Source organism: Aquarana catesbeiana, linkage group LG06 (genome assembly GCF_042186555.1).
Source record: "Aquarana catesbeiana isolate 2022-GZ linkage group LG06, ASM4218655v1, whole genome shotgun sequence".
In the NCBI taxonomy this organism is placed as follows: Eukaryota; Metazoa; Chordata; class Amphibia; order Anura; family Ranidae; genus Aquarana; species Aquarana catesbeiana.
The window spans coordinates 25,268,181-25,292,810 of record NC_133329.1 but is presented as its reverse complement, the minus strand read 5'-3'; the positions used below and the strand labels follow the sequence as shown (position 1 = coordinate 25,292,810).

Genomic DNA, 24,630 nt, shown 5'->3' with positions numbered 1-24,630 from the left:
GGGGACAGGACATGAGGGACAGGGGACAGAATCAGGGGGACAGGGGACAGGACATAAGGGACAAGTGACAAGACATGAGGGACAGGGGACAGGACATAAGGGACAGGGGGCAGAATCAGAGGGACAGGGGGCAGGACATGAGGGACAGGGGGTAGGACATGAGGGACAGGGGACAGGACATGAGGGACAAGGGGCAGAATCAGAGGGGCAGGGAGCAGGACATGAGGGACAGGGGGCAGAATCAGAGGGACAGGGGGCAGGACATGAGGGTCAGGGGGCAGAATCAGAGGGTCAGGGGACAGGACATGAGGGACAGGGGGCAGGACATGAGGGTCAGGGGGCAGAATCAGAGGGACAGGGGAAAGGACATGAGGGACAGGGGACAGGACATGAGGGACAGTGGGCAGAATCAGAGGGACAGTGGGCAGAATCAGAGGGACAGGGGACAGGAAATGCGGGACAAGGGACAGGACATGAGGGAAAGGGGGAAGAATCAGAGGGACAGGGGACAGGACATGAGGAACAGGAGGCAGGACATGAGGGTCAGGGGACAGGACATGAGGGTCAAGGGACAGGACATGAGGGTCAGGGGGCAGAATCAGAGGGACAGGGGATAGGACATGAGGGACAAGGGACAGGACATGAGGGACAGGGGGCAGAATCAGAGGGACAGTGGCCAGAATCTGGGGGACAGGGGACAGGACATGAGGGACAGGGGGCAGGACATGAGGGACAGTGGGCAGAACCAGAGGGACAGGGAGCAGGAACTGAGGGACAGGGGGCAGGACCTGAGGGACAGGGTGCAGGACATGAGGGACAGGGGGCAGAATCAGAGGGACAGGGGGGAGGACATGAGGAACAGGGGGCAGAATCAGAGGGTCAGGGGACAGGACATGAGGGACAGGGGACAGGACATGAGGGTCAGGGGGCAGAATCAGAGGGACAGGAGACAGGACATGAGGGACAGGGGACAGGACATGAGGGACAGTGGGCAGAATCAGAGGGACAGGGGACAGGACATGAGGGACAGGGGACAGGACATGCAGGAGAGGGGACAGGACATGCGGGAGAGGGGGCAGGACATGCGGGACAAGAGACAGGACATGAGGGAAAGAGGGAAGAATCAGAGGGACAGGGGACAGGACATGAGGAACAGGGGGCAGGACATGAGGTTCAGGGGACAGGACATGAGGGTCAAGGGACAGGACATGAGGGTCAGGGGGCAGAATCAGAGGGACAGGGGATAGGACATGAGGGACAGGGGACAGGACATGAGAGACAGGGAATAGGACATGAGGGACAGTGGGCAGAATCAGAGGGACAGGGGACAGGACATGAGGGACAGGAGACAGGACATGAGGGACAGGGGACAGGACATGAGGGACAGGGAATAGGACATGAGGGACAGTGGGCAAAATCAGAGGGACAGGGGACAGGACATGAGGGACAGGAGACAGGACATGAGGGACAGGGGACAGGACATGAGGGACAGGGGACAGGACCAGAGGAAAAGAAGACATCACCAAAGACAGCACAGTAAGATGATCTAAGTACATTCTATACTTCTTTGTATAAACATATATAGCATAAAGACCCAGTCACTATTTCTATGTGTGCTGACTAGTTCAGGAAAGTCTCTTTAAAGATCAACTTAGATCTGCAAGAAACCTTCACAAGATAGCAGGCTGTTGGCCCAGTCAGGCACAGACATTGAATTTTGTGTTATGTGGCTGAGGGGTGGGGATACCGGTGACATCATTGACCTAGTATATCCAAATGGTCATGTTTGGATGATGTCATTGACCACGTGGCCATATTAGTTCAATGATGTCACCAGCATTCTCACCATTTTGTTGCATACAGCTTCAGGGCAAGGACTTTCATGGTCGGCTATCATGTGACTGAGTTTGGCTCATCCTTAACCTCCTGTTGACCATGTATTTATCACCAGAAAATGTTGTCTTTAATTCCCAGCTACATATGTGTCCATGGTGGCCTGATGTTGTGTACTGAGAGAGTTCCCCCAGCACACGGATCGGGATATCACTGAAAGCTCTCAGTCACAGCTTCTGAGCTGTGGGGTCGGCTCCCGATCATGTGACTGCTCTGAAAGACAATCACTTGGTACACAATCCACACCACCTCCCGGGCAATAAAATTTCATCAAAGGCAAAACTTTTTTTAGTTTTGGAGTGGAGAGGGATTCGAACACTTGTCAGTTTTTATTGCTATCTGTGCCCTCTTTAGGGAGATTCAGCCGCTCTATGTGTCCAGTTTACTGTTATCATCTGAAGTAAAAGAAAATCCAAAATTTTGGGTTGTCACCAGAATAGGAATAGGAGGGGCAATCTTCCAATGGGGACACTAGTTCTGAGGACAACCAGGGATTCCCTCACTTTGGAGGGGCTTACTCTCAATTCCTGTTGTGGCTTTGGGACAGGAAGTGGGGGGAAATCTCCTCAATGGGGATATAGATGGCAGAAAAAAAAAATAGAAAAATTCTAACCAATATGAAAAATAAAGTTTTGCTATTAGGAATCCTTGGTGGGACAATTGTTTACAAATACACAGGGCCTGATGTACTAAAGAATGAGGTGAACATCCAGGGGGGTATTTTCAAGTGATTTTTCTTTTTTCTTCTATTTTGATTTGTGAAAGCTAAACTCTGGGCAAAAAAATGAACCCCCCACCCTCCTAACCTGCATGTTATTTTTTTCTTACCGTAAGTCTGTCATTGGGGTCCCCCACAGGGGGGGTGGGAGGGGTTCATGTTTTGCCTGCTGTTGGACTTTAAATATTCAATTGAAATTGTTTTGTATATATTCAATTTGAAATTGTTCTGTTCAATAAGTGCCAAAAATCCCTGTTGATCCTGCCAGAAATTGTGTAAGCTGCTAACTTCTTGTGTTCTCTACCTGTGCTGAGTGTTATCATTTACATGGTTCCTAGCTATCTCTGAGAACTACAGAACACCCCCCTCCATGTTAGGGCTTGTTCACACTTGACTACATTTCTAACACTTAAAGTAGAGTTCCGCCTGGGTGAAAAAAAATTTAAAGTCACCAGCTACAAATACTGTAGCTGCTAACTTTTAATATAAGGATGCTTACCTGTCCAGGGAGCCCACGATGTCGGCACCCGGATCCAGCCCATCCATCAGCGCTGGCATCCTTACTAAGGGAAACAGAAAGTGAAGCTTTGTGGCTTCACAGTCTCCCAGAAGGCAGTGGGGGGGAGGGAAGGAGGAGGGCCGGACATTGTGTAGATCGCTGCACAAGATTGACAAATATCCGCTCCCCCCCCCCCCTGAAAGGTACCAAATGTGGCACCGTTGGGGGGGAGAATCAGATGCGCAGAGGTTCCACTTTTGGGTGGAACTCCACTTTCACAAATAATCCTATAGCGTTATTATGACCGTTAATGAGCTTTACTATGTGCGTTAGACTGGCGTTAATGAGCTTTACTATGGATGTTGGACTGACATTAATGAGCTTTACTATGTGCTTTAAATTAGCGTTAATGAGCTTTACTATGGGCTTTAAATTAGCATAAATGAGCTTTACTATGGGCCTTAGACTGGCGTTAACGAGCTTTACTCTCCTCTTGTACCAAATTGTAATGTAACTGTAATGTCTGCTTTCATTTTGTTAAGCGCTGCACAAACTGTTGGCACAATATAAATCCTGTATTATAATAATAATAATTTACTATTGACGTTAGACTGGCATTTGTCGGGGACTTGAACCGGACAGCTGGATAACCCCCACCGGGATCCTAGAGGTACAGATTGACCCGCACACAAGATGACATCAAAATATACTCATTTAATAAGGGGAATGCACCTTGATTTTATACAAAGAAAAATATAGGATGGGTTACAATACATTTAGGGTTCGGTTACAGAGGAAAAGACTAACAATTCTAAGAAAAGGTGTTTACCTCCATATAACGTGTGGTCTCATAATAATTATGGTAAAGAGTACAGGTCAGGCTTACCTCAGCCTGAGAACTCCATGCTTAATCTATTAGCGTAACATTTCTAGCAAGTAAATACATTCCAAGTCAAACTCAGATAATAGGAAAGAACATGGAAATATACAGAATAGAGACAGCATAGAAACATCATTAACCCTTCAATCCCCTCTTTTTTCATGAATATGATCATTTTCTCCACATTATCCTGTAAATAAGCTTGCCCAGGCTTTATCATCAGCCTTATTGATTATTCTGTTATTTTTCCCCTAGTACAAACCAAATAGCAATTGCACAGGACAAGTATAACCAAAATAATTACACAGACAGCAAGTAGGTAGAAGAAGGTTTTCACCACCTCACTTCCTGTTGGTGACCAACCTGTGAACATGAAAGATGGGTGTGACAGACCTAGCCGGGACAGAGGCTGTTGGAGAGGACTGGATGCAAGCCTCTGGCCTTTTGATTATGGGCCCTGGATTTTCAATGGAACAATACTCTTTGTGAGGTGAATTAGAAATCCAGTCTGAATTGTACTAATCGGACTTAGTCGTGTATATATGTATATATTGTATGTTGTTTGATTCATACTGTTGGGACACATACTGTGAGGAGATGCTGGTGTCATCAACTCCAACTACCTGTCTTGTTCTCTGCTATAATGTGTTTAATGTAAATGAGTTTAGTTTGGCTTACCACAGGTTCTAAGGGTATTCCACACATTGCTGTTTGTTCTAATTAACCCTGTGTTTATGTTAATTGAATGAGCTGATCACATTGTCCTCTATACAATGTAGGAGACGGGACGACTCCTATTGGAGCTGCTGCTATTGTGAGAAAATGTCCTGTGGTTGTACTTATAATTCACTCAGTCTGGGCAAAAGGTCATTTCTCAGTCACCTAGGCTGTATAAAGGATTAGTTAATTAGCTCATGTTAATTAGGTTAGGTGTTAGTCATTCTGCTGTGTATATATTTTTGTGAGATTTCAAATAAAAAGTAAGTCCATGTTAACAACAAGCAAGTGTTGTGCTCAGAGAGGTTGGAATATCTGATATCTGTAAACAGACTGGGAGGAAGTGGTAAATGACGGAAGCACTCAAGCGGAGTGTGGGGCGTTCTATAGAGTGTGGGGCATACTATAGAAACCCCCCAGGTACGAAATTTAAAGGAATATTACACTTTTAGTGTTTCACTTTAAGTATTATTAAAATCACTGCTCCCGAAAAAACATCCGTTTTTAAAACTTTTTTTTGCATTGATCCTTGTCCTCTGGGGCCCCAAACACTTTTTATGACAATAACTTGCATATTAGCCTTTAAAATTAGCACTTTTGATTTCTCCCATTGACATTAAAAGGGTGTTCCGTGGCTTTCGAATTTGCCGCGAACACCCCAAATTGTTTGCTGTTCGGCGAACTGGTGAACAGCCGATGTTCGAGTCGACCATGAGGTCGACTCGAACTCGAAGCTCATCCCTACTGTTGACTTATCCAAAGGAACCTTACAGCACACATGGTCCAATTTGCAAGACCCTTAGACAAATCACCTGTTAGCACAGTCAAACCTCCAAGCTGAGTTACCATAGATTTATCTAGATTCAACTGTGCCACCTGAGATGCCAAGAGCGTGGGGCTCCAGTCACCCAATATGTGGAGGGAATCCACACTATCTTTTCCAGCAGCTGCAAATTTTTTTCTGACAGTCTAAATGAATACCATTCAGGACTCCAAGGATGCTTCCCATCCCCCCCAAAAGTGTGCCATACTGGCAGACCCGGATTTACTCCCTTTGCCGCCCCAAGGCCGGGTCCTTCAATGCCGCCCCCCCCCCCACACACACACACACACCATCATTCTCGTCCTTTATCGATGACTGCTACAATAGATCAATTAAAATCATATCTCCACACACGAGAACACTGAAAATAACTGACTTTAATTGTACAGACTGAAAATATTCTGTAATGCAGAAAATGCCTTTTAAAGATTATAGCAGTAAGAAACTCCCTACAATTTTCACCTGCTGTGCTCGCCCCCGACGTCCTCTTCGCTGCTCAGCCTGGCCGTTGATTGGCTAGAGTGGATGGATTGAAAGCAGTGTAGGCATTGGCTCGCGCTGCTGTCAATCACATCCAATGAAGTGGCGCGCTGGGGGGCGGGGCTGAGTGATACAGTGAGCGGCTATAGCCACCGGCTGTATCACGTGAGCGCGCCCGCAAGAACTAACCCACATGCGAGAGAGCTCGCATGAATCGGGTTAGTTCTTGCGGGGAGGAGCCAAGACAGGCGCCGAGGGACCCCAGAAGACCAGGTTCAGGGCCACTCTGTGCAAAACGAGCTGCACAGTGGAGGTAAGTATAACATGTTTGTTATTTTTAAAAAAGAAAAAAAATTGCCTTTACAACCCCTTTAATGAACCTGTTGCACACATCACTGTATTACACTTTATTTACCCACTGACATACATGACTGACCTGATTACTGACATACATGACTGACCTGACTACTGACATACATGACTGACCTACCTACTGGCATACATGACTGACCTACCTACTGGCATACATGACTGACCTACCTGACATATATGAGCTACCTGACTAATGACATATATGACTGACCTACCTGCTGACATACATGACTGACCTGACTACTGACATACATGACTGACCTACCTACTGGCATACATGACTGACCTACCTACTGGCATACATGACCTACCTGACTACTGACATATATGACTGACCTACCTACTGGCATACATGACTGACCTACCTGACATACATGACTGACCTGACTACTGGCATACATGAATGACCTACCTCCTGACATACATAACTGACCTACCTCCTGGCATACATAACTGACCTGACTACTGACATACATGACTGACCTACCTACTGGCATACATGACTGACCTACCTGACATACATGACTGACCTGACTACTGACATACATGACTGACCTACCTACTGGCATACATGACTGACCTACCTGACACACATGACTGACCTACCTGACATACATGACTGACCTGACTACTGACATAGAGGACTGACCTGACTACTGACATACATGACTGACCTACCTACTGGCATATGTGACTGACCTACCTACTGGCATATGTGACTGACCTACCTGACATACATGACTGACCTGACTACTGACATACATGACTGACCTATCTATTGGCATACATGACTGACCTACCTGACATACATGACTGACCTGACTACTGACATACATGACTGACCTACCTGACATACATGACTGACCTGACTACTGACATACATGACTGACCTGACTACTGACATACATGACAGATCTACTTGACATACAGATTGTTGCTGCTCAGTCTTACCTGTCCAGTAGTGTGCGAGTACACTCATCCCGGGCCCCGGCATTCACTGTCCACGTCCACCACTCAGACAGCCCTGCAGGCAGGCAGAGCCAGGATAGAAGAACCACCCGCCCATTTACACAGAGCGAGTGGCTCAGCGTGGATCTCCCAGTGCCCAGCGCGGTGTCATTCTCGCCTCCTCCTGGACCCGGCAGCTTCCCGGGGGCTATGTATGTTAGTGTGGGGGGGTGCGGCTGCGAAAGCCGAGAAGTCGCCACAGAAGCGGCACCGCCCTTGCACCACTGCGCCCCGAGGCCTGGCCACGGTGGCCTTGTGGGAAATCCGGCCCTGCATACCGGGCTCTTTTCTTTCTCTTATGTGAACTAGCACTACAGATAAATACATTGGGTGTAGTAATGTTAAAAGTTACTTGTATTTCATGATTAGACAAAGATGTATTAGTACACGTACTAGCTATAGGTACATGGGTGTTATTATTTACTTTAGGGGTTAAATACTTAGCACATACGTATGCAACACCAAGATATGAGCTATTAGTAATTTCTGAATCATTGATTATAAGTATACTGGAGGCTATGGACCATACCATGGAGGACCCAGTCCATCTAGCTTTCCTTCTCATACACATTTCTACCTCCTTTATATAAAAAAAGGGAAGAAAGAAGGTGAGTATGATTCCACTTTTTCCAGTGATACAATGTTAGATTTCTGGTAAGATTCATCACACATGTAGAAACATTATACCTATTTCCAACACTATCTAGTGATGGGGTACCGTAGTACAAAAAATGACACATAAGTCATTAGGCAAACAAGTAAAATTTCCCTGCATGCGGGTTAAATCACTCTTCACCCACCCCACAAAACTCTCCTTTGTTACTCTGGAGCCTGTACCCAGTACTCCTAAAGTGTCATATATTGAAAATGTTTTTACATTTCTTTTCTGCATTTGGTGTGATTTGTTCATAGTGTCATGAGCAACAGTGTGTGTCATGGGCAATTTTGACTCATTCATACTGTAATTGTCCTCAAAACACACAGACCTAAATAAGCCTAAGTCCTCCGGGTGATACACACAGTTTGTTATGATCCATGTTGGCAGAAATATCCACAAAGCGTTTTTGGGAGACAGTAGCCAGGACATCTTCTGTGTCTTCTTTCGGATTGTCTGTTGTTTCACTTCTAGGCAGTGGCGAAGCCAATCATTCTGTCACCCGGGGCAAAGACTCAGTTCGGCGCCCCCCCCCATAGCGAGGTAAGGTCATATCAAGGAGAATATGTCACCAACTGGGGGGAGGGTTGGTTGGGAGCAATTTTTTACACACACAGTTTTCATTACCCCCTTGAGGTGGTTATCATCAATTAATGGTTTATTTATAGGTTTCAGTTTGGTTTCACCAATTCGGTTGGTTATAGTTAAAATTTCAGTCACATGTTCTCTTCCTTTCATTATTCTCTTTATTTTTTCGCACTTTACTTGGTACGGACCTTGACCATCCTCAGTATTCTTCATAATTGAGTCACTTACCATTTGACACTCTCTTTTATAGAGATCATGGATCCCACACATACTATTTCCTGTTGCTCTTTCACCACAGTTGGAGAATTATACTCTCTAGGGATGCTTTGGGGGTGGCCGCCTTGTCTACAGGTTTGTGACCTCAGTTCCCGGGACAGACTACATTCCCGGTGGCCCTTGTGTTACTATACCGCATACCTGTAAACTGTAACTCCGTGTGAGTAATTAGAACCCAATAATTGTTTGGTTAAATTTCCTGTCAATTGATATATGGGTTTTAATTAGAGCTAATTTTTTTCAGACATATGGATGCATCAGCCCCTGAAGAAATGGCTTTGCACCACGAAATGCGTAGGGAATTGTAGGATGCACCCAAGTATCTATTATATCTAATTATTGTATGCATCTGAATAAAGACAATATCCTTATATGGAAAAAGAGCAAACCGCACTAAGCCTAATAACCAAGTTAGAAAACATAGCAGCAACTAGACTGTAAGATACATATAAAAAAATATAAGGGTTTGAAAGAACTGCACTAATAACATGAAACACCAAAAATTTAATTGAAATGTGGGTCACTCTTCAAAGCTTGTGAATCGCTTTTCAGGGTGTTACTAAGCTAAGTGAAGGTTAAAAAAAGGACTAAAATTGACCACAAACAGTCAATCGAAAATAGATATAAAAATTAAGTGATAGATTGAACCGCAGTTAAAATGATAAAATTATATAATATGTGACTCGCTTGGGTTTGAAAGTCAATACAGAATGTCTTTGCAAAAATCAATACAATGAAAATGCAAAAAAAAAAAACTGTGTAAATCGCTCATTAAAAGTCAACACAATAAAGGTGCAAAGTGAATTGTGTAAATCGCCCTTTAGGTGACTAAATCTCTTTTTAAATCCTCTCAGTGTGACAGTGATTCACAGACACGACAATCCCTCCATCACTTAGATTTTAAGCTTACCAGATAGCAAGCTTGTTATCGCTTGCGGCTATTAATCCAGCCTGGGCTTTTTAACATCCAGATGGGTCCAAGCATCAACTCTCACTTAGAGGTCTCAATGGAGTCAGACAGATGATATTGAGCTTGAAGGCGGATTCCGGGGAAAACCAATCCTAGTCCCAGATGATAATCAGAATGATCCGAGGAGACCCAAGGAGAGAAGCAGACTGGCCATAGTGTAAAACCAATGGACCATATTTATTATAAAAATTGAAGTACACTTACTCAAGAATCTTTAAAAACGGCATAAGATATAAAGCTGGCCGGCTAAGCATGAACGTCCGTTCCTGCGGGTTCGCAACAGCGTGGTGACGTTAGCACGTCCCTCCTCCCGACGCTTTTCATCACAATGTGACGTCGTCCTGGGGCAACATCATATTGGTATAGAGGTTTAATTTTTGTTTCACCAATTCAGTTGGTTATAGTTATAATGAGCTTTTCTATGGGCGTTATTGAGCTTTAATATGGGCGTTAGGCTGCCATTAATGAACTTTTTTTTTTTTATTGGCTACATATGAGCATTAAAAAGCAGCTGATGCATTTCGGCATACCCCTGTTCCCATCCCCCAACCTCTGATACCCCTGTTTTTATATCACAACCTCTGATACCCCTGTTCCTGTCCCCGATCTCTGATACCCCTGTTCCTATATCCGCAACCTCTGATACCCCTGTTCTTATACCCCAACACCTGATACCCCTGTTCCTATACGCCAATCTCTGTTCTTATATCTCCAACCTCTGATACCCCTGTTCCTATACCCCAACCTCTGATACCCCTGTTCTTATATCCCCAACCTCTGATACCCCTGTTCTCATATCCCCAACCTCTGATACCCCTGTTCTTATATCCCCAACCTCTGATACCCCTGTTCCTATATCCCCAACCTCTGATACCCCTGTTCCTATATCCCAACCTCTGATACCCCTGTTCCTATATCCCAACCTCTGATACCCCTGTTCTTATATCCCAACCTCTGATACCCCTGTTCTTATATCCCAACCTCTGATACCCCTGTTCTTATATCCCAACCTCTGATACCCCTGTTCTTATATCCCCAACCTCTGATACCCCTGTTCTCATATCCCCAACCTCTGATACCCCTGTTCTTATATCCCCAACCTCTGATACCCCTGTTCCTATATCCCCAACCTCTGATACCCCTGTTCCTATATCCCAACCTCTGATACCCCTGTTCCTATATCCCAACCTCTGATACCCCTGTTCTTATATCCCCAACCTCTGATACCCCTGTTCCTATATCCCAACCTCTGATACCCCTGTTCTTATATCCCAACCTCTGATACCCCTGTTCCTATATCCCAACCTCTGATATCCCTGTTCCTATACCCCAACCTCTGATACCCCTGTTCCTATACCCCAACCTCTGATACCCCTGTTCCTATACCCCAACCTCTGATACCCCTGTTCCTATACCCCAACCTCTGATACCCCCAACCTCTGATAAACCTCTTATACAGTACCTCTTTTTTTTTGCCACTTTCAGTGAGACCCCCTCTTCTGTGTCTCCTTCTGCCTCCCATAATTGGTCTGATTGGTAACCTGCCTGTGCCTACTGGACTCTCTGCCCACTGTATCATGTGATTACTTTGGAAATATTACTGGAAGGATGATCTGTTGAAGGCAGGCTGGGATCAGCTTTGCACGCAGAGCTGCTATTTTATGTTTCTTGCACTGTAATGAGTCTTCAGACTCCACCATCCCCTCCAACCTCTTCAATGGATTATTATCTTACTGAATGTAGCCACACATTTCCAGAGGAGGACAGAAGAGAGAAAAAATAATAAAAAACACATATCACAAATAATAATCACCGCCTAGTGCTGCTCCCCTAACCCTGCTGCCCTAGGCAGTGGCCCATGAGTTCCCTTCTGGTACAAACAGTACTAGTCGTCCTCAATCCCATTAACAGTCATGAAGGTTACAGACAGCTGTCAGTTCTAAATGTCACCCAGAATCTGTATACATCATTTCTATATGACTTTTATATTTATATTAACTTGATGTGATTGTAGCCGTATTAGTGCAATTGTGACAGAGAAAATTGAGTACTGTCCGTGATACTTTTTTTATTTGCACTAACATACAATTTTTCAGGACAAGCTTTCGGGGTATGTCCCCTTCTTCAAGGTCCAAGAAGTACTGATTCACAAATATTTTAGCAGAATGTGAGAAAAAAAAAAACATCCCTGAGGTGAACTTATTTATGGCTGACCTGGAGGACAAATTCCTGAACAGCATTCAACAAAAGCCATACAGATATTACCGCTATATTGATGATATCTTCATGATATGGACTGAAGGTGAAGAAAATCTAAACCAATTCTTCTCATTGATCAACACTTTTCACCCATCTATCAAACTAAAAATGGACTATTCGAACACACATGTCAACTTCCTGGACACTACAGTATACATCAGAGATGATAAGCTTCACACATCGATATACAGAAAACCGACTGAGCGATGCAGCTATCTTCATAGTTCCAGTTTTCACCCCCAACACACTAAACGGGCCATCATACACAGCCAGGCCATCAGATACCACCGAATATGTTCAGACCCAGAAGACAGAGATAAACATCTCAGAACACTGGCAGACTCCTTCCATAAGAAAGGTTACAAAGACAAAACCATCAACAACAGCATAAACACAGCCTTGAAAACCCGAAGAGAAAATCTCCTCCAATACACAGAGAAAAAAACTAATAACCGAGTACCTCTAGTCACCACATACAACCCAGCACTTGAAGGGATCAAAAAGATAATCAAAGATTTACAACCCATTATAACAGAGGATGAAACTCTGAAAGGAATATTCCAACAACCCCCATTATTGGCTTTCAGACAACCACCCAACCTCAGACACAAACTAATCAGCAGGAAACTTCACTCTGATTATGAAGTCACAAATAATGGAAGCAAACCCTGCAATAAAAAACGCTGCAAACTATGCAACCAGATCAATCTATCCAAAAGTGTTACACACACAAATGGGACCTTCAATATCATGGGATCTTACAGCTGTACCTCCAGTAATGTGGTGTACCTCATCCAATGCAAAAGGTGCAGCAAAGGATCTTATGTTGGTGAAACAGGACAGAAGCTGCAAGCGAGGATGAATTTGCACAGACATACCATCAAAGAACATAAAGAAGACAGTTTATGCACACCTGTGGGACATAACTTCTCATAACCGGACCACACTGTAGAAGACCTCAATGTTTTAGTTCTTAAAGGGAATTTCAGAACTATCCAGGAAAGGAAAACGTTTGAACTAAGAATGATACTTCTTTTTGACACAAAAAATAACGGCCTGAATTTAGATATTGGTTTCCTTGCCCATTATACTAAAGTTTTATGACCCCCTCTGTGACTAGTATCCCCCTTCCATTCTATATCTCTCCCTCTGTCTTATCTCACTAACTCTGCTGCTATCTTTATTACCATTGATTTGTATGTGTTTGTTTTTCTCTTTTTTTCTCCTTTCCCTCAGAGATGTTTTTTTTTTCTCACATTCTGCTAAAATATTTGTGAATCAGTAGTGCTTGGACCTTGAAGAAGAGGACATACCCTGAAAGCTTGTCCTGATAAATTGTATGTTAGTGCAAATAAAAAAAGTATCACGGACAGTACTCAATTTTCTCTGTCATATTTATATTAACAAATAAAAATAACTTCTTACCACTTCTACTCTGTGTTGTTTCAGTGATAGTTGGAGTAGGAAGAAGAGTACAGAGTTTACCATCTTCACCCGACACCCCGAAAGCGATGTACTTCTACAGCTAGCAAAACATTTGTCATTTGACATTTCAGGCTATGACAAGGGGTCTCTGTGTTACTACATTTCTCCCGATGATGAAGAAATCCGGAAATATTGTGCTGATGTTGATAAATCCTCCATCATTATCCTGTATCATTCATACTCTCTGAAGACCCCTCTGCCGGATCTGTCTGATATGGAAAAAATACTGGATTACTGCGGAGGAAAACATGGTAAGAGAGTCATACTGAGTCCCAGATGAGAAAGGGATCTACTGGATTCTGGATCCACTCTGAACATCTCCACAGATCAGATTACATTGTATATAGGGAATCCCCATCATTCTCCATTCCTTATAATAATAATAATTATCTTGAACTACAGAGTTTCATTTCACATGAAAAATCATGGATTATAGTGTGTGGAGAGGTAAAACTTGTTTTTTTTATAGATTGAGGAAGACTTAGACTGACATGACACCCACAATTTATTGGCACAGCCAAGTTTTTACTGGCATTTCCAAAAGTTAAAAAATTACAGTGTACAGTAAGTGTAAATTTCAGCATTTAGGCTACAAACAAGTATACTATGCAATTGGCAATGTGATTTAAGGTTTTAATGCAAAATGAAGGCTTAAAGGATATGTTTTATTTAAAAAAAAACAAACATGTCATACTTACCTCTTCTGTGCAGTTGGTTTTGCATAAAGTGGCCCTGATCCTCCACTTCTGGGGTCCCTCAGCGGCGCTCCTGGCTCCTCCTCTTCTCGAGTGCCGTGTTGGAGAGCCGCATTCCATGGGGGCACTCGTGCGGGCGCGCTCCCGTGTCCTGTGTCTGCTGCGTCCATTGACACAGACAGCAGGACTCGGCCCTGCCCCCTGGCTCCCGCGTCATTAGATTTTATTGACAGCATCAGGAGCCAATGGCTGCGCTGCTATCAATCTATCCAATCAGGACCCAAGACACTGGCTGGAGCTGGTGTGATCGTTCCCATCGCTGGAAAGACCAGGTTCAGGTAAATAAAAGGGGGGGGGGGTTCTGGGGGGCTGCTGCATCACAGGAGGTTTTTCACCTTAATGCATAGAATGCATTAAGGTGAAAAACCTTGAGGGTTTACAACCCCTTTAAGGCAAAAAAACATATTTCTTATTTGACATTATTTTTACACATGAAATTGACTCTCACAGTGACACTGACAGCAATGTGAAACAGCACAGATCTAGACATGCTGCAGATGCACCACTTTACAGGCAGACTAAGGGGACCCCCGGGCATTATATTTAAAGAAGTTTTAAATTTTTATTGTTACACTTTAAGAGTAACTAAAATCACTGCTCCTGAAAAAAGTTTAAAAAAAATAAATGCATTGATACATGTCCCCCAGGGCAGTACCCAGACCCCCATACCCCTTTTATGGCCAATTATTTGCATATAAGCCTTCAAAATGGGCACTTTTGATTTTTCCTATTTGGCTCCTATAGACTTCAATGAGGTTCGCCATTCGGGTTAGAACATTTCCCCTATTCAGGAGTTCTGCTGCAAACCTCTTAGATGGACATCTTATTGAACACAATATACAGGCATATGGGAAGTGGTAGAGGCATAATTACACACATACACCCACCCAAGGTGAACTGGATGGACTGGTGTCTTTATTCAACCTTACCACCTACAGTATATTCTGCACACAACTATAAAAAGGCACCAGGAAATGGACACCAGCTACCAACTGCTTAGTAAATACACTAAGGTAAGGGGGGATTACTAATATAGGGGGGAACCTTTATATCAGTGCCCCCTTACATTATTGTATTCACTCCCCCCTTACATCAGTGACCCCCCCTCAGACTGGCCTGGCAGTGCTGTCACTGACCTCCTCTCAGGTGCACCATGCAGGGCTCAGTCAGAGGGCTCCAGCTTGTCAGCTCTGGTTTTATTCTATAATCTCCTCTCCACAGTCCACACATGTCTGTCTCTTCCTGTAACCCCCATCCTGGCGGTGCGCCCACTCTTGACTCCTTTCTAGGATCCCCCTCAGAGACTGCAGAAATGATAAAAGACAAGAGATGGTCAGAGGCTGCGGACATGATACAGGAGGTGGACAGCGGCTGCGGACATGATACAGGAGGTGGACAGAGGCTGCGGACATGATACAGGAGGTGGACAGAGGCTGTGGACATGATACAGGAGGGGGAAAGAGGCTGCGGACATGATACAGGAGGTGGACAGCGGCTGCGGACATGATACAGGAGGTGGACAGAGGCTGCGGACATGATACAGGAGGGGGAAAGAGGCTGCGGACATGATACAGGAGGTGGACAGCGGCTGCGGACATGATACAGGAGGTGGACAGAGGCTGCGGACATGATACAGGAGGTGGACAGAGGCTGCGGACATGATACAGGAGGTGGACAGAGGCTGCAGATATACTACAGGAGGTGGAGAAGAAATAAGCTACTTACTTGTGTCAACCTTTTGTTTTTATCAGAAAGGCTGCTGATACACATTAGATTTTAGCCTACAAGTCCTCCTAAAGTCAGCCAGTAGCACTAAGGTTTCTTTATTGCTGGTCACTGGAAACTGCATAATCTAATCTGACAGAAGACCCACCCAGATACATGAAATGCAAACCCCTGAAGTTCAATTAGACTTCTATTTAAAGCAGAACTTGAGTCTGCAGCAATCTTTTATAACCCCTTCCTGCATGCTGTTCAGCTTTCTTACTTTATTTTCATATTTATCTGCATTCTGGAGTGCACTACAGCCAGTCAGGAATAAATATGTATGAAATATGTGGCGCTACTCTATCAATCAGTACCAATCCTACCCGTAATCATCTAAGACAAAGAATAAAGTAGACCAAGTTGACTCCAAAATGCTAATTCATATCAGGAAAAAGTTATATTAGGGACTACTACACAGGAGTCCAACAACAAACACATCAGTTCCAAAATATAAGAATAAGTGACTGAATATCAACCATTAAAGTGCCCAGTGCAAACTAAAATAAATAATATATAAGCCACCCCGTCTGAAGGGGAAGTGACAATAATCAATAAAATTGTGATTTCTTCCCAAACTGGTTAAAAAGCAAATAATCCCTGGTGTTGGGTAAATATCAAACAACTCTTAAAAGTGTATCTCACAGGCTAGCGACTGAAAATCAAATCAAATGGTCCCTAGTGCTAATAACAAAGGAAATTTAAAAGTGAATCTCATACAAATATGTACAGCAAACTGTCATAATGTGCAAAAAATAATAATAAAATGATGCGTGCAAAAATTCATATCAATATCAATCTAAAATATCAAAATCAAAATTCAAACAGTGATAATAGTGCAGTCATGCCATTATAAACGCACTAATGCGCTATACATAAATAACTAATAAATATAAGGACTGACAATCCTACAGCAAAGATGCCGTCCAAAAAGTGACAATAGTGTGATTCAGTCCATAAAAAAAGTGCAACTGTGATGAGTAGTGTCCACAAGGAACGATCTTTAAATAAAGTGGCAAGTGTGCAGTAACTGGTGCTCTTCTTTTATAAACGTTCTGGTGCACACACCAAGTGTTTCCCCCAGCCTCTCACCTCAAGCAGCGGCCCCCAGTGGGCCAAATAGAGCGGATAAATATTCCTGGAGAGGATGGGCTTCCTGGAGCGATGTCAGCAGATCTGTTTCTCCGAATCTCCTCCCGCCGCTCCCAATAATCCCAGCAATAGTTAGGAACAAAGGAGAGGTCTCATGGTGTAGTAATTTACAAACTGGTTTTATTGACAAACGTAGAAACTTACATTTAAAATCTCAGCGATCAATGGATGTAGTGAGCTTCCGGGTTCGGCCGTCCCCGAGAAGCGTCGGCACCTGGCTCCTCCTACCCTGACGCGTTGCGTCACACCACGTGACTTTATTTAAAAAGACAAAATTTATTTATTTATTTTTTTTATTGCATTTTAGTGTAAATATGAGATCTGAGGTATTTTTGACCCCATATCTCATATTAAAAGGTTTACATTCCTTGTAATAGGAATAAAAGTGACACAATTTTTTTTTTTAAACAGTGTAAAAATAAAAAATAAAAGGTAAAATAAATAAGAAAAAAAAAATGTAAACACGCCTCGTCCTGCCGAGTGCGCGTGCGGAAGCGAACGTATATGTGAGTAGTGCCTGCATATGAAAACAGTGTTCAAACCACACATGTGAGGTATCGCCGCGATCGGTAGAGCGATAGCAATAATTCTAGCTCTTGATTTCCTCTGTAACGCAAAACATGCAACCAGTAGAATTTTTTAAATGTCGCCTATGGAAATTTTTAAGGGTAAAAGTTTGTCGTCATTCCACGAGCAGGCGCAATTTTGAAGTGTGACATGTTGGGTATCAATTTACTTGGTGTAACATTATCTTTCACAATATATACCATATATACTCGAGTATAGGTTGATCCGAGTATAAGTCGAGGCCCCTAATTTACCACAAAAAACTGGGAAAAACTTATTGACCCGAGTATGAGACAAGGGTGAGAAATGCAGCAGCTACTGTAAGTGGAAAAAGAGGGTCAACAATGCCCATCTGCAGCTGTATACCTCCCTGTGTCCTGTGCATGTGTCCCTGTGTATGTGTGCATGTGTCCCTGTGTATGTGTGCATGTGTATGATGTGCATGTGTATGTGCGCATTCTACCTATGTCCTGTGCATGCCTCCGTGTGCTGCTCTGCACCGATCAGCGTGTGATATTACCATTCGGCGGCCATTCTACTGTTCAAAAGCTGCGCCTCCTCCTCATCTGTGATAGGCAGAACACTCCATTTCCCAGCAGTCAGCCTATCACAGACATTCTCTCATCCTCATACCACGGTCGAGGATGAGAGAATGTCCGTGATAGGCTGTACAGTGACTGCTGGGAAATGGAGTGTTCTGCCTATCACAGGCGAGGAGGAGGCGTGGCTTTTGAACAGTGGAATGGCCGTCGAATGGTAATATCACACACTGGCCGCCATCTGTCTGCATGACACGCTGATCATGTAGGTAGACAGCAGTGACTCGAGTATAAGTCGAGGGGGGCACTTTCAGCATTAAAAAAAAGGCTGAAAATCTCAACTTATACTCGAGTATATACGGTAAAAAAATTGGGCTAACTTTACTGTTGTCTCATTTTTTCATTCAAAAAAGTGTATTTTTTCAAAAAAAAGTGCGCTTGTAAGACTGCTGCGCAAATACGGTGTGACAGAAAGTATTGCAACGACCGCGAGGGAAGGAGAGGGAATAGGAATGTATCCCAGACCTCAAACATGGGTAGTAGTACTAATCTCTAATGCCCTGTACACACGATCGGACTTTCCAACGGAAAATGTGCTATCGGAAATTCCGACCGTGTGTGGGCTCCATCGGACTTTTTCCATTGGAATTTCCGTCACACAAAGTTTGGGAGCTGGATCTAAAATTTTCCGGCAACAAAATCTGTTTGCGTAAATTCCGATCGTGTGTAGATAATTCCGATGCACAAAGTGCCACGCATGCTCAGAATCAAACAGAAGAGCCGCAATGGCTATTGAACTTCATTTTTCTCTGTTCATCGTACGTGTCGTACATCACCGCGTTCTTGACATTCGGAATTTCTGACCAACTTTGTGCGACCGTGTGTATGCAAGACAAGTTTGAGCCAACAAACTGAAAAAATCCAATGGATTTTGTTGCCGGAATGTCCGATCGTGTGTACAGGGCATAAGGATATATATGTAAAGCATAGGGAAAGCAAAATATCAACTCTACCTTAAATTCCATCCTGTTGCCAGAAATTAGTGACAAACGGAGGCAGTAAAAGCAGCCGCAAAGTGATCTCTCAACTGTGAATAGAAGGATATTGCCACAGGGGTGAGTTAGGGTATTAAATTACCGAGTACCATCATCCTACATTGATAGATTGAAAGGGGAATGGTGGGAGAAGACCAAGGGCTACTCCAACTCAGCCCTGCCTCCCCATAGGGAAATTAATGGATTATAGCGGTACCCAATTAGAACATAGTAGATAAAATTCAAATTTATTAAGATACAAAAATGATAAAATATATATAGAGTGTACAACAAAGCAACTTAGGAATTGTTGCAGCAAGAGACATACATAGAAATCAAAGTAAATACAGCCCACATGTGTAACATCTAAGAAGATAAATAATCATAATTATATTCGAAAATTGGTAATACATTATAGTACAGTGTAATATTGGAGTAATTACGTATTGTATAAACACACTCACCAATGACTGCCCCAACAAGTGAGGAACGGCAATTTTGAGACGCCCTTCCCCTTCCTCCCCCCCCCCCCTCCCCTTCCACTCAATTCTCCTTTCCCCTTCCTCCTTTCCCTCCCCCTCCCCCTCCCGTCCTTGCTTCCCCTCTCATTTCTTTCTTCATGTCCTCCTTCCCCCTCTTTCTCTCTTTTCCTTCATCTCTCCCTCCAATCCTTTCTTTCTTCTTTCGTATTCTCTCCTTTTTCTTCTTTCACCCCCTCTTTCCCAATGCGCTTGGGTGGTGTATGTCTAAAATACTAAGCATATCCCGAACCGACATTGATTACTTTTTTAATATATTAGCACGTCCCTAATGAGCATCTCAAAATTGCCGTTCCTCACTTGTTGGGGCAGTCATTGGTGAGTGTGTTTATACAATACGTAATTACTCCAATATTACACTGTACTATAATGTATTACCAATTTTCGAATATAATTATGATTATTTATCTTCTTAGATGTTATATTTGGACGTCTCCTGAAGAAGTGGCGTTGGCCGGGAAACTGTTGAGACCAAACGTCCTCTAATACATCATTGTGCCTGCAATACACATGTGGGCTGTATTTACTTTGATTTCTATGTATGTCCCTTGCTGCAACAATTCCTAAGTTGCTTTGTTGTACACTCTATATATATATATATTATCATTTTTGTATCGTATTAAATTTTAATTTTATCTACTTCTATGTTCTAATTGGGTACCGCTATAGTCCATAAATTTGGCCCTTGGTCTTCTCCCCCCATTCTCCTTTCAATCTCTCAACTGTGTCAAATCCAATAGACAGATTAAGCTGGGTGGGGCATCAATTATGCCGTGCCATACAAATCTGTTGATTAATATGTACAGCAACAGTAAGTATGGATAACAACATGGCCAGTAGAATATACATAATTAGTACTGATTCACCTTTTAGTTTAATGCTTAAACAGACTTGCACCAGGCATTCAGTAGGTGTCCATTAAGTTCATAGGGGAGTCCCTTTAAAAGAAGATCACACATAGACAGTGTGTATTGTGCCCAAAATCTCAAAAGGCCGATAATAAATGATAAAAGGCTTATGTAGCCACTACTCACCAATCATCTTGGAAGACAAAAGTCAGAGAGACACACTCAGCCGTGTTGCAGCAGTGTGTGCTGTATTCATGGCAATGCATCCTTATCTACACAGAGGCTCCTGTACGGTGCCGCCCCCACGCCAATTGACGCCTGACGTCACCGTCTCCATGGACTATTAACTATTCCAGTCAGTCCATCCAAATTATCTCTTGAGAGGAATAATCCAAGACTTTCCAGGAATTGCCTGATTGATCTGGGCCATTCATCTAGCTGCTACCTTCATTCCTTTTTTTTATATGCAGTGTGGGTTACTTTCCAAATGTATCGCTATGCCTGAGGACAGTGTTACAATGGTTAGGTCGAAGGTACTTGGGTCTTAATGACACTAAGAGCATACAACAAGCCCCAGAAGGGACAAGTATTGCTTTGTGCCTGATCACCCCATACCCAGACCCCCCTAGGCTCAGATACCTGGGAATTTCCCACTTGGGTTGATTGCGGTTCGATTGCACATGTGAATGGCATCCTGTGTGTTTTGTTGAAGTGACAACATTGTCTCTTTCTTTTTAACCACTTTTAATGGTGCTTGGAGGGGTGGACCACTGTGCTCATGACAAAATTGTTTGTCTTTTGTATCAATAAAGTTTACATCACCAATTACATACACTGTGGTTGGTCCTCCTTTACAACTCTTCTTGTCCCCTGTCCCCAATGCCCCCTCTTTCAGATTCCCACATATGTTTTATCAAAGCTGATGTCATTGAGACTGTCTTCCATGCCCCTGATGACATCAGCATTAATTGTTATGTTTTTTTCCTCTTTTTTTTTTTCATTTGTAATTATTTTCAATAATGCAACTGTATCTGGCAGTTACACTATTAAAGTGGATTCCCGGCCCCCCACCCTCAAAAGTTTAAAGTCAGCAGCTACAAGCACTACAGTTGCTGACTTTTACTATTAGGGCACTTACCTGTCCAGGCATTCAGCGGTGTCCTCATCCAAGCTGATTCTTGTATTGGCTCTCGGGTGTTGGTGCCTCCATCTTGGCTAAGGGAAACTGGCAGTGAAGCCTTGTGGTAGTTTCCTACTGCGCATTCGCAAATCGTGCTGCACTTTTGAATAGTTCCGGCTGCGGGGGGGGGGAGGTAAGGAGGAGGGGGGCGAACAAAACCAGGTATCCACTCCCTTCCAAAAGGTGCCAAATGTGGCAGCGGAGGGGGGGGGGCAGACAAGCGGAGCTTCCCTTTTGGGTGGAGCTCCACTTTAAATAGTTGGTGCTCCAAATGAACAGTGCAGCCTAATGGTGGCAGTCTTTATCTGCAGGCTGAAGGCTTTCATTTTATGACTGGAGCCTCCATTATGTCATAGCTGACTCTCATTGGGGATGACATTTAACAATGTATCTATGGCACTGGACATCGTACTAGGGAATGTTAATACCCAGAAGAGGTTACAGTGCTGCAAAAACATTTGTGAATGAAATGTACAGCCATATTACACTTTGATTGTACAATCTACTATGTTCAGGATGAATGGCACCAAAATGAAAAATAGTTTACAATAAAAGTAGGAGCTGTAAGATGTGTATTTAGCTTTATCTGTTTAGATCTATGTTTTGAATTATTGCTTTTTTTTTTTACATTTTTTTATTATTATTATTATTTACAATTTATATACAGTTTACGTATCGCTTTACAATGTAGAGGGGGGGGGGGCGGCAGCACAATTACAGTACAATACAGTACAAATTACATGTATAGTCTAATCTACAGTCTTGTCTACTCTGTAGATCCAAAAAATATAAAAATTGTGATAAGTGATATGGAGGATGAAAATTTGGAGAGGCAGATAATAGATAGGTGGAAGGTGGGGAGATACCGGGACTGGGAACTCCTGACTTTCACCAAAGCAGAAATGAGATCCCTGATTGAACAGAAAATAAACCCTCTATCACTGGAGAGAAGAATGGCCAATAAGCTCCGACATATCCACCAGATTCTACATGAGGCTGCAGGTAATGGAGATATTCCACTATTTTATTCCTCTGCTATCCTCCTAGAAATACATTTGATTTGTTTTTTTATGAGTATTGCAACAAGCACAGTATTAGGTGTGATCTTAATGTAGGAGTATGTGCCAATGGAGCTGGATTATCCTTACATTTCCACTAAACACTTAAAAGAAACCTGTCAGAGAAGGATAGAAACTGCTATTGCTGACCTCTACTTCTGGAAAATTTCTACCTTCATCACCTTTCTGTAGCACTACCCCCCTAAGAGCCATTGGTGTTTTTGCAACACACATTTTCCAATTTTTAATGAAGTCAGTAACCAGTCCATGGACTTGTTTTATTTGGGGTAAAGAACTTAGATGGGGTCTAGCGGTATATAGGATGCCCAAACTGAGTAGAAACACACAACTTGCAGAACAAACTTCCGATTTAAGCTGGGGTCACACCATGTGTGGCCTCGTGGGCACAGCAGGGGGGTCCGGTGCGTCCCCGTTCAACCTTTCATGTCCAAATGAGGTCCGAGTTTTTTGCCTGAATTCAGACCTGAAACGGAGCCAAAGACACACAGGGCCCTTCAGCTGTGCGCTTCGCAGCAGCTCCGGAGGTGTGTGAACCGGCCCCATTGAGAGCCAGTCACACTCTCCTGTCATGTGAATTGGATGCGAGGAAATCCATATCCAATTCGCATTAGTGTGAACCCAGCCTTACTGTACAAAAAGGATGGATTCTTGACTCTACTCCCTCCAGAGTGACTTCTGTCTCTTGACAGATCAGATACAATGTCTCTGTAGGAGCACTTGGTCCCCTTTAAGTGAATCTCTTCAGACCCTAGCTGGAAACTACCTGCCCACCTGGCTGCCTTAAATCCCAGGGAAGGTGATTCCAGAAGCTTCCTTCCTTCTTCCAGCTTAAAGGCAGACCCCTCTCCCTCCCAGGCTACACAGCAGAACCTCAACAATCCATCTTCCACCCAACTACTCTTACTGGCCAGGCTCTCTCATATTTATGGGCTGATGCAGCCACTCTGCCATGCCTCCTGCCTGGGAATTCTAGAAACTTCTCCAAGATTCTAGATCCAGGGGGAGGTACCAGAGGCACGACCTTTAGAGCCTTCTAGCCTGACCTAAAGTAACCCATTGACTCATACCCAGGCTTCTAAAAAGCCTTTATCTACACTAGCGAACTATATACACAAGAGGGTACTACATTTCCACAATATCTCATATTTGTCTTTTTTTCTTTACAGATAAAAACCCTGAGCAGAAGTTGCAGGTAAGGCATAGATATGCAGTGGGTGCGATTTCCCCATAATATAGTTATATTACCTGTTCATCCTGTTTGTAGATCCATTTTTTTCCACTTTCTTTAAAAGACTAAAATGTCTTTAGGGTAAAAGTAACAGGGTTTTGGCCAAATTATAGTTGTTACTGTAACTGCTTTAAAGTAACAGGCTTTAAAGTGTAACTGCTTTAAAGTATAGGCAAAACTTTCTCCTGGTGCATCCATGGCAGCATACTAGTGATAAGCTCCACCGCGGACTCCACCCTCAGGACATTGCATATTATAAAAGAAAAGGTTAAGGACCCCCCCTTCATTCTTCTTTTTTTTCCTCATACCTCATGGTCATTGG

At 43.4% G+C, this 24,630-nt stretch overlaps 1 long non-coding RNA gene across 1 annotated transcript; it reads left to right on the top strand.

Moving 5' to 3' along the window:
- Window positions 1-279: 279 nt before the first annotated feature.
- On the top strand, window positions 280-24,354 carry LOC141148232 (uncharacterized). Its single transcript, XR_012245188.1, has 4 exons — window positions 280-1,536; window positions 13,588-13,874; window positions 22,779-23,003; window positions 24,247-24,354. It is a non-coding gene; the product is annotated as an uncharacterized lncRNA (long non-coding RNA).
- The last annotated feature ends 276 nt before the right edge of the window (window positions 24,355-24,630 follow it).